At 42.4% G+C, this 16,217-nt stretch overlaps 1 long non-coding RNA gene across 1 annotated transcript; it reads left to right on the forward strand.

Moving 5' to 3' along the window:
- Window positions 1-1,562: 1,562 nt before the first annotated feature.
- LOC134295844 (uncharacterized) lies at window positions 1,563-16,011 on the forward strand. Its single transcript, XR_010002434.1, has 3 exons — window positions 1,563-2,199; window positions 4,876-4,962; window positions 15,913-16,011. It is a non-coding gene; the product is annotated as an uncharacterized LOC134295844 (long non-coding RNA).
- The last annotated feature ends 206 nt before the right edge of the window (window positions 16,012-16,217 follow it).

Raw genomic sequence — 16,217 nt, forward strand, 5'->3', positions numbered from 1 at the left:
AATTATGCATAGTGTGGTTCAATTTTTTGGTTTCAGGGGCGCCACAGATACATAATCTTTCTTCATGTGGGATGTGGTTGAATCTGCCGTATCTCTCCATGGACTCCAGCACAAGTTAAAACCCAGAACAGTCAATTAAATACATTATAACTACTTAAACCAATAAAACACATCAACAGAATTAAAACCAGGACAATAATAATAACTAAACATTTAGAGGGTAAAATTGTGTAGAACTCTGAATGGACTCCTATGAGGTAGGCTGAGCTGAGCTGAACTTTGGATTCTCTACAGTGGTAAAAAAGATAAAGAGATGGTGAGTTGCCAGGCATAAGCTTTGAAGACACTCTTTTTAAAGTCCCTTCAAGTTGATTTGAAGGAGCCCTTGTTGGCACAGTGGGTTAAACTGCCGAGCGACTAAACTTGCTGGCTGAAAGGTCAGCAGTTCAAATCTGTTGAGCAGGGTGAGCTCCTGCTGTTCTGCTCCCCAGCTTCTGCCAACCTAGCAGTTCGAATACATGCAAATGTGAGTAGATCAATAGGTACCACTCTGGCAGGAAGGTAACAGCACTCCATGCAGTCATGCCAGCCACATGAACTTGGAGGCATCTAGGGACAACATCGGCTCTTTGGCTAAGAAACGGAGATGAGCACCAACCCCCAGAGTCGGACACACTAGATTTAATGTTAAGGGAAAGCCTTTACCTTTACCTACAAGCTGATTTTAAAATTATAACTCCCTTAAGAAGGACATAAACATATTCTAGGTTGACGTACTTCAGACTATTTATAAGCATAACATCATCTCTTTTTTCAACAACTGGAAACTTATGACCTCATCAGATGGGCAAATTCAGCGTCCTTGGATGTTGTCACCCCATCTGGAGGATGGCGTCCTATGCTGGATATCACACAATGTTATGTGACATCCGGTGGAGGCCCCGCCCTCAACCGAGATGAAAGCGTCACTCACAACACAGGGCCTCGCTAGGCGGGTGACACTTTCCCCATAGCCACCCAGGGAAAGAAATACTGGGGTTGTGGGAGGGAATGGGGACTTTAACCCATTTTTGCATGGGTTTAAGTGATGTGTGCAAGCGCTCTTGGTCACTCCAAGTTCCTGCATACTAAGAGTGGATGAAATATTCTTCTCTTTCCATTTGCCCAATCCATTAATAATTTTAATTCCCTTTTCTTTCAGCAAGACTGGCGCTTTATAGCTTCCTTGTTTCTGCTTTTTAACCTCAAGCAGTGTCCTCTTGGACTTGTTTGTATATTTCATGATCTGTGAGATACACACAGGCACTTACACAAATATGTATGTGTGTGTGTGTGTGTGTGTGTGTGTGTGTATGTATGTGTATATATATATATATATATATATATATATATATATATATATATATATAGAGAGAGAGAGAGAGAGAGAGAGAGAGAGAGAGAGAGAGAGAGAGAGAGAGATGTATATAAGCTGTGCCCAGCCATGCGTTGCTGTGGCGAAGTATGGTGGTATGGGAAATAAAGTATTGAGGAATTGGTGGTAGTTAAGGTAAAGGGTAAAGGTTTTCCCCTGACATTAAGTCCATTATAAATGGGTTATATAGCTGTGTGGAAGGGCCTTGAGTCTACACTGCCATACAATCCAGTTAAAATCAGATAATCTGTATTTTATAGGCAGTGTGGAAGAGGCCTAAGTGAGGCCTAACTGTGCCTGTCCTCTGGGCTGAGTGGGTTGCTAGGAGACCAAGTGGGTGGAGCTTAGCCTTCTAACTGGCAGCAATTGGATAAAAACAATTATTCCTCTCCCTCTAATTAGGACTTTATTTTTCTTTTCTTTTTGTTGTTACACATGGCTAGTGGTCTGCTAATGGGAGTTGTGTCAGGGATCTCGAAGGCAGGGTTCCTGTTACAGAATAGGTTCTGTATGCTTTGGAGATTCTATATACCTGTCTCTGGTGATTCTGAATAAGATGCTCCTCCACTTTTGTGTTGAACTTGCTGACGTGGAAGACCAGCCCATTCCCTGTGGTTCACAAGGAGACTGATTTATACCATTCTCCAAGCACTCCCCAAGTGCTTAACAGTGGCCTTGCTTACTGTTGCAGCAAAATGTGACTGTAGATAGTTGTACGATCTTAGACTGTAGATGTAGATATCTCAATGCTGCTGCTATCCATCCGCACCTTCGCACCAGAGAAGGTAAATAATCTTTTCCTCCTTATATGCATGTTTCTTTTTTTCATAGAGCTTTCCCCAAAAAAAGAATTAGTGGAAAATGGGTGATATGCTCCTGTGCACCCAGCTTTACTTGGCAGCATTCACTTTAACATCTGAGTATGCATTTCAAAGTCTCCTCAGTCTGCTTTATGCCTTTCAGTCCACACAGAAACTGAGCACTTGGGTCAAGCAAATAGCTACCTATTAAGTGTTCCTTCTATATTCTGCCTATTTGCCAGTGGGCAACGTATGTGGCATGCTCTGCCCTGTCCTTTATACTCATAACAGCAGCCCTGTGAGGTATACTAGGTGGAGAGAGAAGTCTGGGCCAAAGTCACCCATCTGAGTTTTACAGCTGGTTTATTGCTGTTTGACAATGGGCAAAAAGTGGGAAGTACACAAATGAAAAAGACGAATTCCAGAGAGCATTGGAGAAGTTCCTGTTCAGCCCTATGGCAATTATGCTGTGGGGGGCCACAAGGATCCTTCTTTTCCCTCTTGCTGTTCGGCATCTACATGGAGCCACTGGATGTGTTCATAAGGGGTTTTGGAGTGGGTTTTGGCTGATGACGCTTTGCTCTATTTATTCTTATCATTGGAGTCAGTTGGGGCTGTGCAGATGTTGGGCCAGTGCCTAGATGCTGTCATGAGCTGGATGAGGACCAGTAACTAAAACTGGATTCTGATAGAACAGAGGCAATATGGATTTATAGTTCTCTGGTCTGGAAATTGGATAAACAGCCTGTCCTGGATGGGGTTACACTCCCCACAAAACAACAGGTATGTAGCTTGAGATCCATCCTTGTCATGGGAGGCTGAACTTGGTTGTATGGAGAGCTTGACACCAGCACTGACTAGTGCACTAGATATAGCCTCTTCTGGACAGAGACAACCTAGTCACAGTAGTCCATACACAAGTAACCTATTGGTTGGACGACCGTAATGTGTGATATATGAGGCTGCCCTTAAAGAAGAATGAGGCCCTATCTACATTGCCATATAAAATCCAGATGGCATATAATCCAGTGCAAATTCTATAATGTGGATTATCTGATTTGATAATCTGGATTATATGGCAGTGTAGAAGGTCCCTGACACATTGTCACTTGTGCAAAATGCAGCAGCTTGACTGCCTGATGGACTACCATATAGATGACACATCACACCAAGCTTGTAAAAAGTTGCACTTGCCAATATATTCCAAGTTAGCTTGTGATAACAATTACAGCCATAATTGGTATGGATCAGTGAATTAAGGTCTGCTGGTTTTAATTATTTTATTGTTTAAAATACTGTAATTTGTTCTAATGCTTTTTACAAGATGCATGGAGTTTATTGCTATAGGGAAGGGTATAAATATGTGGGTGTTGGGGAGGTTTGGGGGCCACCTCATCATACCTGTTGTTTTTTGGTCTATGGGTAGCAGGAGTGAAATCACTTGTCTGACAGCCAATCCCCAAATTAAATTATAACACTATGTAATAAAATTTGTAAAAAAAAAAATCTGTTCTTGGTTTGAAAGTGTTATTTCCTGTTTAATTGTGCAGTACTTACCTTGAAAGTAGTTGTTACAATCTGAAAATTTGTTTTTGTGACTGCCACAAACTATGTTGAATTAGTTCAGACTGTATGAGGTATTCATTGAAAAACTATAGCAAAATGTGCTGCAGAATGTCCCGTAAAAACAATTTTTTTTCTGTTTCATAAAATTTTTCTATGTTTTTATGACAGAACCAATTAGGAAATGACATCTATAACCCAGGAGCAAAAATTGTGTTACATAGTGTAATTATAAGTGAAGGAAAAGGTCTGAGTGTTGGCTGTATGTCCAGTGCCAAATTTACCATTGTGCTGAAGCCCCGGTGGTGCAGTAGGCTAAACTCTTCTGCCAGCAGGACTGCTGACTTGAAGGTTGGATTGCTGACCTGAAGGTTGCCGGTTTGAATTCAACCTGGGGAGAGTGCAGATAAGCTCCCTCTATCAACTCCAGCTCCATGCGGGGACATGAGAGAACCCTCCCACAAGAATGGTGAAAACATCAAACCATCTGGCCATCCCCTGAGCAACATCCTTGCAGACAGCCAATTCTCCCACACCAGAAATGACTTGCAATTTCTCAAGTCACTCCTGTCACACACAAACAAAAACCCATTGTGCTTAAGCACAGGGCCCCATTGGCCATGGGGCCCCATCTTCCTACCATTTTTTACAGTGCATTTTGCTTATGTGGTGCAATTCTAAATTTGAAGACATTCTGTTTTGGAGCAATTCCAGACATAATGATAGCTTATGGGATTGTGCCACAGAGAAAGCAGTGTAGGCGTACTGGGCCTCCCTCTTTCAGGGCCCAAGGAAGGAGCCTCATAAAGTAACTCACACACGGCCTCATTTGTCCTAAATCCAGCACTAGGCATGTACCTTTTAGGAGCTATATTTTTAAAAACTCTGATGATGCTACATCACTGAAATCCCACTCCCCAAGTCCCCCTGGAAGCAATGTGAAACATTCCCTAGCTGGATGAGCTTAATATTTTGCCTATGGCAGCCTAGGAATACCCTTTTGTGAGTCCACAGCTGAATAGCGTTAAGTCAGGTCATCCAGAAACAAGCTGGTCATTCAATTCTGTGGCTCTGTTGACTTTTTCTTATGTTTTCCAGATGTCCTTTAGTTCCATGGGTTTGTCAGAGTAAAGCAGGGAATCTCTGAAGACTCTTCCAGACAGCAGCTTCCTGTGTTGGACTGTGGTATGGGCCCAAGAAAAGTAAGGTATCCCTACCCGCTCCCTCTCCAGCATCCCCACACAGGCAGCCTTTGTACTGCAAGCCCTTCTGTCGGCCTGCTCCACATCTCCTATGAGTTCGCCAGGAACCAAAGCCCCTTGTTGAGCTGATCTGGTGTCCAGAGAGAACTAATGGATTAAATCTTTCTTTTAAGATGATGGCTTTCCAGAGAACTGAAAACATTTTCCCTTTGCAATTGATTTTATCACAGAGACATTTCTAACAAATAGCATGTCAGAGAGGTGTGGTTCTTGTGTTGCTTCAGAAACTTGCAAAACTTCTTTGATGGGTCAAAAAAAATGCATGTGGACATCATGAGCACAGATAACGTTTTCAGTCCATCTTCTACTCTCTTTAAAATTACGTCCCCTGGATGTGTTCCAGCATACAATTCCCATAAGACCCTGCTAGAATGGTCAGTGGGTTGCTGACCTGAAAGTTGCCAGTTTGAATCTGCAAGATGAAGTGAGCTCCTGTCTGTCAGCTCTAGCTTGTGGGGACATGAGAGAAGCCTCCCAGCTAATACATCCCAGAATCTCTGGGCAACGTCTCTGTAGACAGCCAATTCTCTCACACCAGAAGCAACTTGCAGCATGTTCTCAAGTCGCTTCTGACATGATTAAAAAAATACAACCATAGAATAATAGAGTTGGAAGAGACCACATAGGCCATCTAGTCCAACCCCCTGCCATGCAGGAAAAGCACAATCAAATTATCCCTGACAGATGACCATCCAGCCTCTGTTTAAAAGTTTCCAAGGAAGGAGCTCTCACCATACTTCGTGGCAGAGAGTTCCACTGTTGAACAGCTCATATGGTCAGGAAGTTCTTCCTAATGTTCAGGTTTTATTTATTTTGTGTCAAAAGCACTGCATAAATAAGTATAAACCTGATAAAATGGAGGGATAAAATGTTTATGTGGAATCTCCTTTGGGAGTTACCATCCAAAAATACTAGGGGAATTACAGTTGCTCAATATTTCTTTTGCTAAAGGAACCTTTGCCAAAATCTCTTCCCTATAACAGATTAGCACTGTTCTTCTCTTGGAGCTGATTTTGAAAGAAAGTATATAAAGCAGTCATTCCTAAACTCTAGCCGTCCAAGTTTTTTGAGCTTCCAGAAGTCCCATCTGCTTTGGCCTATGATCAGCGATTTTGGAAGGTGAAGTTCAAAACACCCAGAAGACCAAAGTTTAGAAAACACTTCTGTAGAAACTCACAGCACTACATAAAGAGTGACCCAGGGAAGAGAGCTATATTCAGTGCAAAAGAGGACATCACCCCTGTAGCTCTAATTGTTGAGTCAAAGAATGTCATCTGCTGAAATTCTTTCTATAACACAGTTATTCATAATGTGAGCTCACTGAAGGTTTTTTGTTGTCTGAGACAACAGACAGGATGATGGTCAAGCCCCTGTTCTACATCAGAACTACCACAAAGATAGCAGCCTAGTTTAGCAGCTGCAGTAGAGGTCATGTGGCACACCCAGCTTTGCCTTCCCATTGAACTACTCCTTCTGTCTCCTAACATCCACCATGTAACACAGTGACCTTACTGGGCCTGATGGTCAGCTTAACTCTGGGTATCACTTGTCTTGCCAGCTACATCTATTTAAAATCCACCCTCTCTGCAATCGGTAAGATATATAGAGGAGGGTCTCTCTTAGCTTTCTTTTGCATCATGTGTTTCTCCCATGGACCAAATGGGATCTTAAGTGCTAGCAGAAAGGAAATTACAAACAAACACAGAACTGATGGTAGACCAGAGCATTTCAGGGCACAAAGCACAAGAGCAGAATAGAAACTGTTGAAGTTAAGCAGCTTTGGACCTGCTCAGTACCTTTCTGGGAAGCTACCCATATACGCTGCCTCAAGTTCCATAGAAGAAAGGCCAGATAAAAATAAAATCAAATACATAGCATCTGTTCACCTATTTAGAAGGATTTTATGGCTCCCCTGCATTTCTGGCCTGAGTGCAGCTGCATGGGTAACATTTTTCATTGCACATGGATAGTTCATTGGCTCCATATGTGGTTGTATGTCTCTCACTATACATCTGTGCTTGGTTAAAAAAAAAAGAGAGTGCAAGAGAGGTTTGTCTGTATTTATTCTGAAATATCCCAGTTCTGTAGAATTTGCTCTATTGGACAGGCCCTTTGAAATGACTGATTTGTTACTCCTTGGGGTGATTGTTTGGGGAGTGAACAGAAAATATGTTGGGATAAACCAAACATGTATGGATTTCCAAAATAACATTGGAAAGAATGGGAACAAAACCTGGGGCTTTCTGGTATTTTTAATCAGACAGGATGGGCCCCTTAAGTTACTCTTTCTTGCTTTCTAAGGGCCCTTCTACACAGCCATATAACCCAGAATATCAAGGTTGATAATCCACAATATCTGCTTTGAACTGGGTTATCTGAGTCCACATTGCCACATAATCCAGTTCAATGTGGATTTCATACAGCTGTGTGGAAGGGGCTTAAAAAACCTGGATAAAACACATCACCCTGCTAGACAGAATGTTTGAAAGGCAAAAGAAAAAATGTGAGCCATCAGTGGATCAAAATCAGTCCATGGTGGTTTAGCTGGTATCCTACAATCTGGATCTGGATCACGGACTGATCTGGGGAAATCCTTTTTATGTTACGATTGATTTCAGCCTCGATGGAACTTCCTTTTTAGCAGATTATATAGGCCGGCACTTTTGACCTTAGGCATGCTTTGGTGTTTTCTGCAAAGGGAGGAGAACAGCAATTTTTGGCGCTTAGAAATATTCTTCTTTATACTTATTCCCTTCTTAGCAGTAGTGTTCCTTCACTTATCACAGGGGTTAGGTTCCAAGACCACCTGGAATAAGTGAAAATCTGTGAAGTAGGGGCACTATATTTATTTTAATATTTATACATTATTTTAGTAGTTATACAGTATTTTAAGTCTTTATCAACCAATCGTGTGTTGATAAAGCACCTCCTTCTCCTCCCGTTGCCACTTGGGCTCCCTTTCTCTCCCTTTGGCTTCTCCTTCCTCCCTTCCTTGGGCTGGAAATTGTAATTTTTTATAATTTATAATAGTCTTTTAGAGTTTTTTGAAAAACTGCGAAACAGCGAATCCGCAAAAAATGAACCGAGAAGAAGTGAGCAAATTCCAGGGGAGAAAGCATGCAGGAGAATGTTACTAGAGAGATGGAGGAATAGAGGCAGTAATTCCATGTAGGACAGATGCTGGTATTTATTTTCATGGAATGCTGTTGATTTATGTCAGCTGAATATTTAACATCCCCCAGCTAATACATAGGTAAACATGATTTTTACTGCACTCTCAGCTAAAAGATGCTTCCACGGTTTTTAAATGACTGATGGTTTGGCTACTAGGATTCAAATCCCTGCTCAGGAATGGAATCTCAGGCCCCTTCTACATTTCCATATATGGTAATCCAGATTATCAAAGCAGATACTCCACATTATCTGATTGAACTGGATTATACGAGTCTACACTTCTTTATAATCCAATTCAAAGCAAATAATCTGGATTTTATATGGCAGTGTAGAAGGGGCTTACTCCAAAGTTGCATGATGTTTATGTTTGTGTTATTTCGTACACTGCTATCTCATAACAAGTATATGTGTAAATAATCTAATGTCACAGCAGTGCTGGAAGTCTCATGCACTTTTTTCCTCCAAAAGAAATGAATCCTGCAGAAGACTGATTTTCCTCCAGCTTGGAGAGCCATAAATAAATATGATGGCAAGAGATGAGTGGAAGAAGAAGGATTGTTTAGGACAGGAATGGGAGAATTGTGTCTCCCTGGTAATGTTTTTTGCCTATAGCTCCCATCAGTATTATCCTGCACAGCCAAAAGTAGGGAATTTTGGGAGCTGTAACCCCAAAACATTGGGAGAACCACTATTGTCCATTTTTAATTTAAAAAAAGTATAAATCCTGGCTCTGTGTGTTTGCTTGCTATAAATGCTATCGTGACGGTGGTGGTGTGTCTTCAGGTTGTTTCTGATTTATGGTGTCCCTGTCTTTCTGGGGCTAAGGGTGTATGACTTGCCCATGGACCTTCAGTGGTTTTCCCTGACCACTGATTATGAGTCATAATCCAATGCTCATAATCCAGTGCTCAAACCATTAAACTGTGCTGATTAGAAATATAGAGGTATAGAAGCGGACACACATTGGCAAAATCTTTCTTGCTAGAAAAATGCTGTTGAGTGTGTGTGTGTGCTTGAGCTTCATAAAGTTGCAACAAAATGACTAAATGGGGAAACATCTTGGCCACCAGATTTGCTCAAATGACAACATCATTCTGACTAAAACTATAGAGGCATATAAATGGTTACTAGTTGGCAAAATCTTTATTGCTGTGTGCATTCCTGAGCTTGCTACAGTTTCAAGGTGATCCTAGAGAAAATTTGGTTTTAAGGGAGATTGTTATGATAAGAATTCTCTAAGGCTGGATCTACACTGCCATATGATCCAGTTTCTGTGGCTGGAGCTACACAGCCCTATATCCCAGGGTCTGATCCCAGATTATCTGTTTATCCCAAATTATCTGGCAGTGTGGACTCATATAATCAAGTTCAAAGCAGATAATATGGAATCACATCCATTGGATACCAAACATGGCAGAGAGACACCAACTGCGTTGTTAAGAAAAAGATCTATGCTAGAGCAAAAGCTGAGGTCCAAAGAAGAACTAGAGAACTTGAGAACATCTGATGGACAAAGAAGGCTGAAGAAATCTAACACTTTACCCATGATGCTCAGGGATTTTTTTAAGCCACCAAAGTCATCTACAGACCAAGAAATCATGGCATACACCCTCTACGCTAATCAGATGTAACCAATTTTCTGAAGGATAAAAAATCAATCACACTACGTTGGAAAGAGCACTACCACAACCACCTGAATCGCAGCTCTAACATGGTCGAAGAGGTTATCTTGCGAATCCCACAACAAAAAACCAGGGATGAGCTTGCAGCACTGCCTAGTCTGGAAGAAGACAGCAATGCCATCAGCTAACAACAACAACAAAAAATAACAAAGCCAGCAGACGTGATGGGATCCCTGCCAAAGTCTTCAAAGAGGGTGGACCTCAGCTGACACAACTCCACCAGTTCATTGAAAAAGTGTGGGTGACTGAGAAAATCCCAGCAGACTTCAAGGATGCCACCATCATCACCCTTTCCAAAAAAGGGGAAAGAACAGACTGTGGAAACTATTGAGGTATTTCCCTTACTCCGCTGGGGAAATCCTCACAAGAATCCTTACAAACCGCCTTCTTCCTGTCTCAGAAGACACCCTCCCAGAATCCCAGAATGACCCTCCAGAGGAACAGTGGACATAATCTTCACTGCACGACAGCTCCAAGAAAAATGCAGGCAGCAAAATCAACCTCTGTACATGGCATTCATTGACCTTGCAAAGGGATTTGGCACAATGAATCACAGTGCTCTCTGGACCATCCTCCAAAAAATCGAGTGCCCTGACAAATTTGTGAACATCCTGTGGCTCCTCCGCAATGACATGATGGCAACAGTCTTGGACAGCAATGGCTCCCAAAGTGACCCACTTAAGGTGGAATCAGGTGTCAAACAGGCATGAGCTATTGCCCCAACCTTATTTTCCATCTTCATCACTATGATACTTCATTTTGTTGATGGGAAGCTTCCCACCGGAGTGGAAATCATCTGTCGGACAGATGGCAAGCTATTTAACCTCAGCAGACTGAAAACCAAAACCAAGGTCACCACAACATCTGTTATAGAACTGCAATATGCCGATGATAATGTAGTCTGTGTGCATTCAGAAGACCTAAAAGCCACTCTAAACACCTTTGCAGAAGCATACGAGATGCTCAGCCTCCCACTGAACATCAGACAAAGTGCTCTTCCAGCAGTTGTTAGCCAATCCCTCTGCAATGCCAGGAATACAGCTTAATGGGGTAACATTAGAAAATGTTGACCGTTTCTGCTACCTTGGCAGTCACCTCTCTACAAAAGTCAACAATGACACTGAAATACAATACCAGCAGAGCGCTGCGAGTGCAGCATTTCTCCGAATGAAGAAAAGAGTATTTGAGGATCGGGGCATCCATAGGGACACCAAGGTGCTTGTTTAAAAAGTTATTGTCCTCCCAACCCTCCTGTGAAACATGGACTGTCTACAGATGTCACATTCAACTCCTGGAACGATTCCACCAGCGTTGCCTCCGAAAAATCCTGCAAATCTCTTGGAAAGATAGGCAGACAAATGTCAGTGTGCTAGAAGAAGCAAAGACCACCAGCACCGAAGCAATTCTCCTACGCCATCAACTCTGCTGGACTGGCCTCGTCTGAATGCCCGATCACCATCTCCCAAAGCAGTTGCTATACTCCCAACTCAAGTATGGGAAATGTAATGTTGGTGGACAGTAAAAGAGATTTAAAGATGAGCTCAAAGCCAGCCTTGAAAATTGTGGCATAGACACTGAGAACTGGGAAGCCCTGGCCCTTGAGCGCTCTAATTGGAGGTCAGCTGTTACCAACAGTGCTGCTGAATTCGAAGAGGCACGAATGGAGGGCTTAAGGGAGAAATGTGCCAAGAGGAAGGCATGTCAAGCCAACTCTGACTGGGACCGCTTTCCATCTGGAAACCAATGTCTTCACTGCAGAAGAATATGTGGGTCAAGAATAGGTCTCCACAGCCACCTATGCATCCACTGCCAAGACACTACACTTGGAGGACCATCATCCTCGAGCTACGAGGGATCGCCTAAGTAAGATCAAGGGAAGTCATGGTGCCTTTGTATTCTGTTCTGGTTAGGCCTCACCTGGAATATTGTGTCCAATTCTGGGCACCACAGTTCAAAAGAGATATTGACAAGCTGGAAGGTGTCCAGAGGAGGGCAACTAAAACGATCAACGACCTGGAGATCATGAATCCCTATGAGGAGCATCTTAAAGAATTGGATATGTTTAGCCCCCAGTGGCGCAGTGGATTAAACCGCTGAGCTGCTGAACTTCCTGACTGAAAGGTTGGCAGTTCAAATCTAGGGAGTGGGGAGAGCTCCCGCTGTTAGCCTTAGCTTCTGCCAACCAAGCAGTTCGAAAACATGCAAATGTGAGTAGATCAATAGGTACCATTCTGGTGGGAAGGTAATGCTACTCCATGCAATCATGCTGGCCACATGACCTTGGAGGTGTCTATGGATCATGCCAGTTTTTTGGCTTAGAAATTGAGATGAGCACCAACCCCCAGAGTCAGACATAACTAGACTTAATGTCAGGGGAAAACATTTACCTTTACTATGTTTAGCCTGCAGAAGAGAAAAGGTTGAAAGGAGACATGACAGCCATGTATAAATATGTGAAAGGATGCCAAAAGGAAGAGGGAGCAGGCTGGAGACTAGGACCTGGAGCAATGGGTTCAAATTACAGGAATGGAGATTCCACCTGAACATTAGGAAGAATTTCCTGATTGTAAGAGCTGTTCAGTAGTGGAACTCTCTGCCTCAGAGTATGGTTGAAGCTCCTTCCTTGGAAGCTTTTAAACAGAGGCTGGATGGCCATCCATCAGGGATACTTTGATTGTTTGTTTGTTTCCTGCATGGTAGAGGTTGGACTGGATGGCCCAAGTGGTCTCTTCCAACTCTATTATTCTATGATTCGATGAAAAAGGCTCCTTGTTCTGCTGAAGAGCCATAGAAGAGGAAGCATGGTGGACCAAGAACCTGACCGGTTTCAGGAGATGTCTGTGTCTTTGTAGAATTCAACAAGGTAGTTGCCTCTACCATGCCAGCATCTATCACATCTTTTTGCCTGATGTTGTGGTCAACCATCTCAGTTTTGTGCCTCTTTGTGCATGGATGAGCTTGTAGGCATGCACACACACACACAATCCACATTTCTTCTCTCTTCTCCCTTTCCAGAGGCCTCCGCACAAATTGACTTGTGCCCCCCTCCTTCCCCGTCTCTCAACAGATTTACAGCTCAGTTTCTCTCATTGGCTGGTTGGGCTGACAGGCTTGATTTAGGGTTCCATCCCATTGGTTGGCTTTTGACAAGGTTATTGATGGGTGCCATGCGATTGGCCGGGTTGCTGTTTTGCGGGGAGGAGGGGGAAATATAATTTATGAGTGGGGAGAGGGGGCTGGTGAAGGTGGTGTCAAGCTGCAGCTGCAGCCTGGAATGTCTCTCCAGGGATTGAAGCTGGTGGAGGCGCCTTCTTTTCATCCCCAGCCCTGTGTCTTTCTCTCTTTCCCACTCTCTGTGTTCTTCCCCTTTCACTTGCCTCCTCCACTTTACAGGAGTTGAGTCTCCAGCTTTCGAAATCTCCTAAATGCCACATTCGACAAGACTAGCAACAAAAATGAGAACTGTAGATAATACGCCTATGCTTAGGCTCCTTCACCACAAGCAGCCATGCCAGGTAGAGAGCAAAATGCAGGCTATGTATCCCAAACAGAAATTCCTCTTTCATGCTGACATTTTATTGAGCACTTAGAAAAAGTCTAGAAAGCAAGAACAGTTTCCCAAGGGAATGTGAATACAGTAAATAGGAGAATGCTAGCTGTGAATACAGTAGAGTCTCGCTTATCCAAGCTAAACAGGCCGGCAGAAGCTTGGATTAGCGAATATCTTGGATAATAAGGAGGGATTAAGGAAAAGCCTATTAAACATCAAATTAGGTTATGATTTTACAAATGAAGCACCAAAACATCATTTTATACAACAAATTTGACAGAAAAAGTAGTTCAATATGCAGTAATGTTATGTTTTAATTACTGTATTTACGAATTTCGCACCAAAATATCACGATATATTGCAAACATTGACTACAAAAATTGATTGGATAATCCAGAAGCTTGGATAAGTGAGACTCTACACTACAGTAGTTTTCAATGGCACACTCCCTGCAAAGCAAGAAATTTGGAGGCTGCAGAAAAATAATCAGCTAGTGTGCAGAATTCTGATTTGGGGAGCTGCAATATCCTATAATTCCATCTTTATTGTTGAGACTGACCAGTAGCAGCTTTGCAGGGAGTCAAGCAAAGAAAGTTTTTTTCTTTGCCTGTAGGTGGAGTGACCTGATCTTACACATTTCTGCATAGAACAATGATTCCCAAACTCAGAAATTTGGACTTCAATTTCCAGAAGTGTTGTCGAAGGCTTTCATGGCCGGGATCACAGGGTTGTTGTATGTCTTTCGGGCTGTGTGGCCATGTTCCAGAAGCATTCTCTCCTGACGTTTCGCCCACATCTATGGCAGGCATCCTCAGAGGTTGTGAGGTATGGAGAAAACTAAGCAAAGAGGTTAATATATATCTGTGGAAAGTCTAGGGTGAGAGAGGTCAGTATGAATGTTGTGTAGTTAATCATGTCAGACTACACAGAGAAGCCATTGAAATCCACAAGCATGTGGACAACTTCAACAGAAAGGAAGAAACCATGAAAATGAACAAAATCTGGCTACCAGTATTACAAAACTCAAAAATCAGAACAGTAAATAAAAAGCAATACTCTGAAAACAGAGGATTTCCAGACATGAATCAACCCAGGGCAGTTAACGACTCTAAACAAAGGATGCCCCAGAGGCAGGAAGAAGACAGCAGATAAGCTTTTCAATGCTAATTTAAGTGATTAACTACACAACATTCATACTGACCTCTCTCACCCTAGACTTTCCACAGATATATATTAACCTCTTTGCTTAGTTTTCTCCATACCTCACAACCTCTGAGCATGCCTGCCATAGATGTGGGCGAAACGTCAGGAGAGAATGCTTCTGGAACATGGCCACACAGCCCGAAAGACATACAACAACCAATTTCCAGAAGATTCAGCTACTTTTCTGCTAACCTAGCAGTTCAAAAACATGCAAATGTGAGTAGATCAATAGGTACTGCTCCATGCAGTCATGCTAGCCACATGACCTTGGAGGCATCTACAGACAATTCCGGCTCTTCAGTTTAGAAATGGAGGTGAGCACCAACCCCCAGAGTCGGACATGACTAGACTTAATGTCAGGGGAAACCTTTATCTTTACCTCAGCTTCTTTAGCCAATGATCAGGGGATTCTGGAAGACCACAGTTTGGGAAACACTGGAAATTACATACTCTTTCTCTATGCTATTGTGTATTGCCTGCAATGTCACACATTTACACATGTACACAGTTTGAGCATGAAAGTGTTCAAATCTTGGTGCTGTACTACTGGGCCAAGCCAGTAATCTTTGGCCTGCCAGAGATTTTGGATGTCAGCTCCCAAAATCCCTGGCCATTGGCTACGCTGGCAAAGGCTTCAATGAATTGCAGTTTTACAAGCATTTAGGGCCCTTCCACACAGCCATATAACCCAGAATAACAAGGCAGGAAAGCCCACAATATCTGCTTTGAACTGGAATATATGGCAGTGTGGACTCAGATAACCCCATTCAAAACAGATATTGTGGGATTTCCTGTCTTGATATTCTGGGTTATATGTCTATGTGGAAGGGCCCTTAGTTGAGAGTCGGGTCTAGATCAGGGGCAAAGAACATGTGGCCTGCTAGACATTATTCAGTTTCAGCTAAAATGGCTTGGAGATATGGGATGGATAATAAGTAATTGAAATGACAGTTCCACCTTGTCATATATGGTGCACAGAATATGACTCCCAACATAGGCCCATTCTACACTGCCATATAATTCAGATTATCAGAGCAGATAATCCAGATTATCTGCTTTGAACTAGATTATATGAATCTACACTGCCATATAATCCAGTTCAAATCAGATAATCTGGATTTTATATTTCAGTGTAGAAGGGATCATAGTCACTTCAATGGGCTGTGAGTGTGGAAAAATGCAAATATTAGAATTTGAAAGATTTCATTCTCCTTTTACTTATTAATTAATAATTAATTTAAATCATTTATATCTTGCTTTTCAGCCACAGTGGCTCCAAGAATGGCTGACAGGAGAATAAAGATAAGGTAACCCCTGCTCCTGGCAGATGTGGGACGAGAAAAGAGAATAAGAAATACCAGGTACTGAATGCTAACACCACATTGTGGTTCTTAGTGTGGCTACTGTTGTAGAAAATAGGTAATATTAATTTGGCTGCTCTTGAAACACTTTCCTCTTTCTTTTCTATGTGTTTTTCAAAATAGTGAATAAGAAATGTATTATGAGGTAGTAAACCTACCAATTCACTTTTTAGTAAACAGCAATGAAGAATGGTCGCATAGTGTGTTA

Source organism: Anolis carolinensis, chromosome 2 (genome assembly GCF_035594765.1).
Source record: "Anolis carolinensis isolate JA03-04 chromosome 2, rAnoCar3.1.pri, whole genome shotgun sequence".
NCBI classification, from domain to species: domain Eukaryota; kingdom Metazoa; phylum Chordata; class Lepidosauria; order Squamata; family Dactyloidae; genus Anolis; species Anolis carolinensis.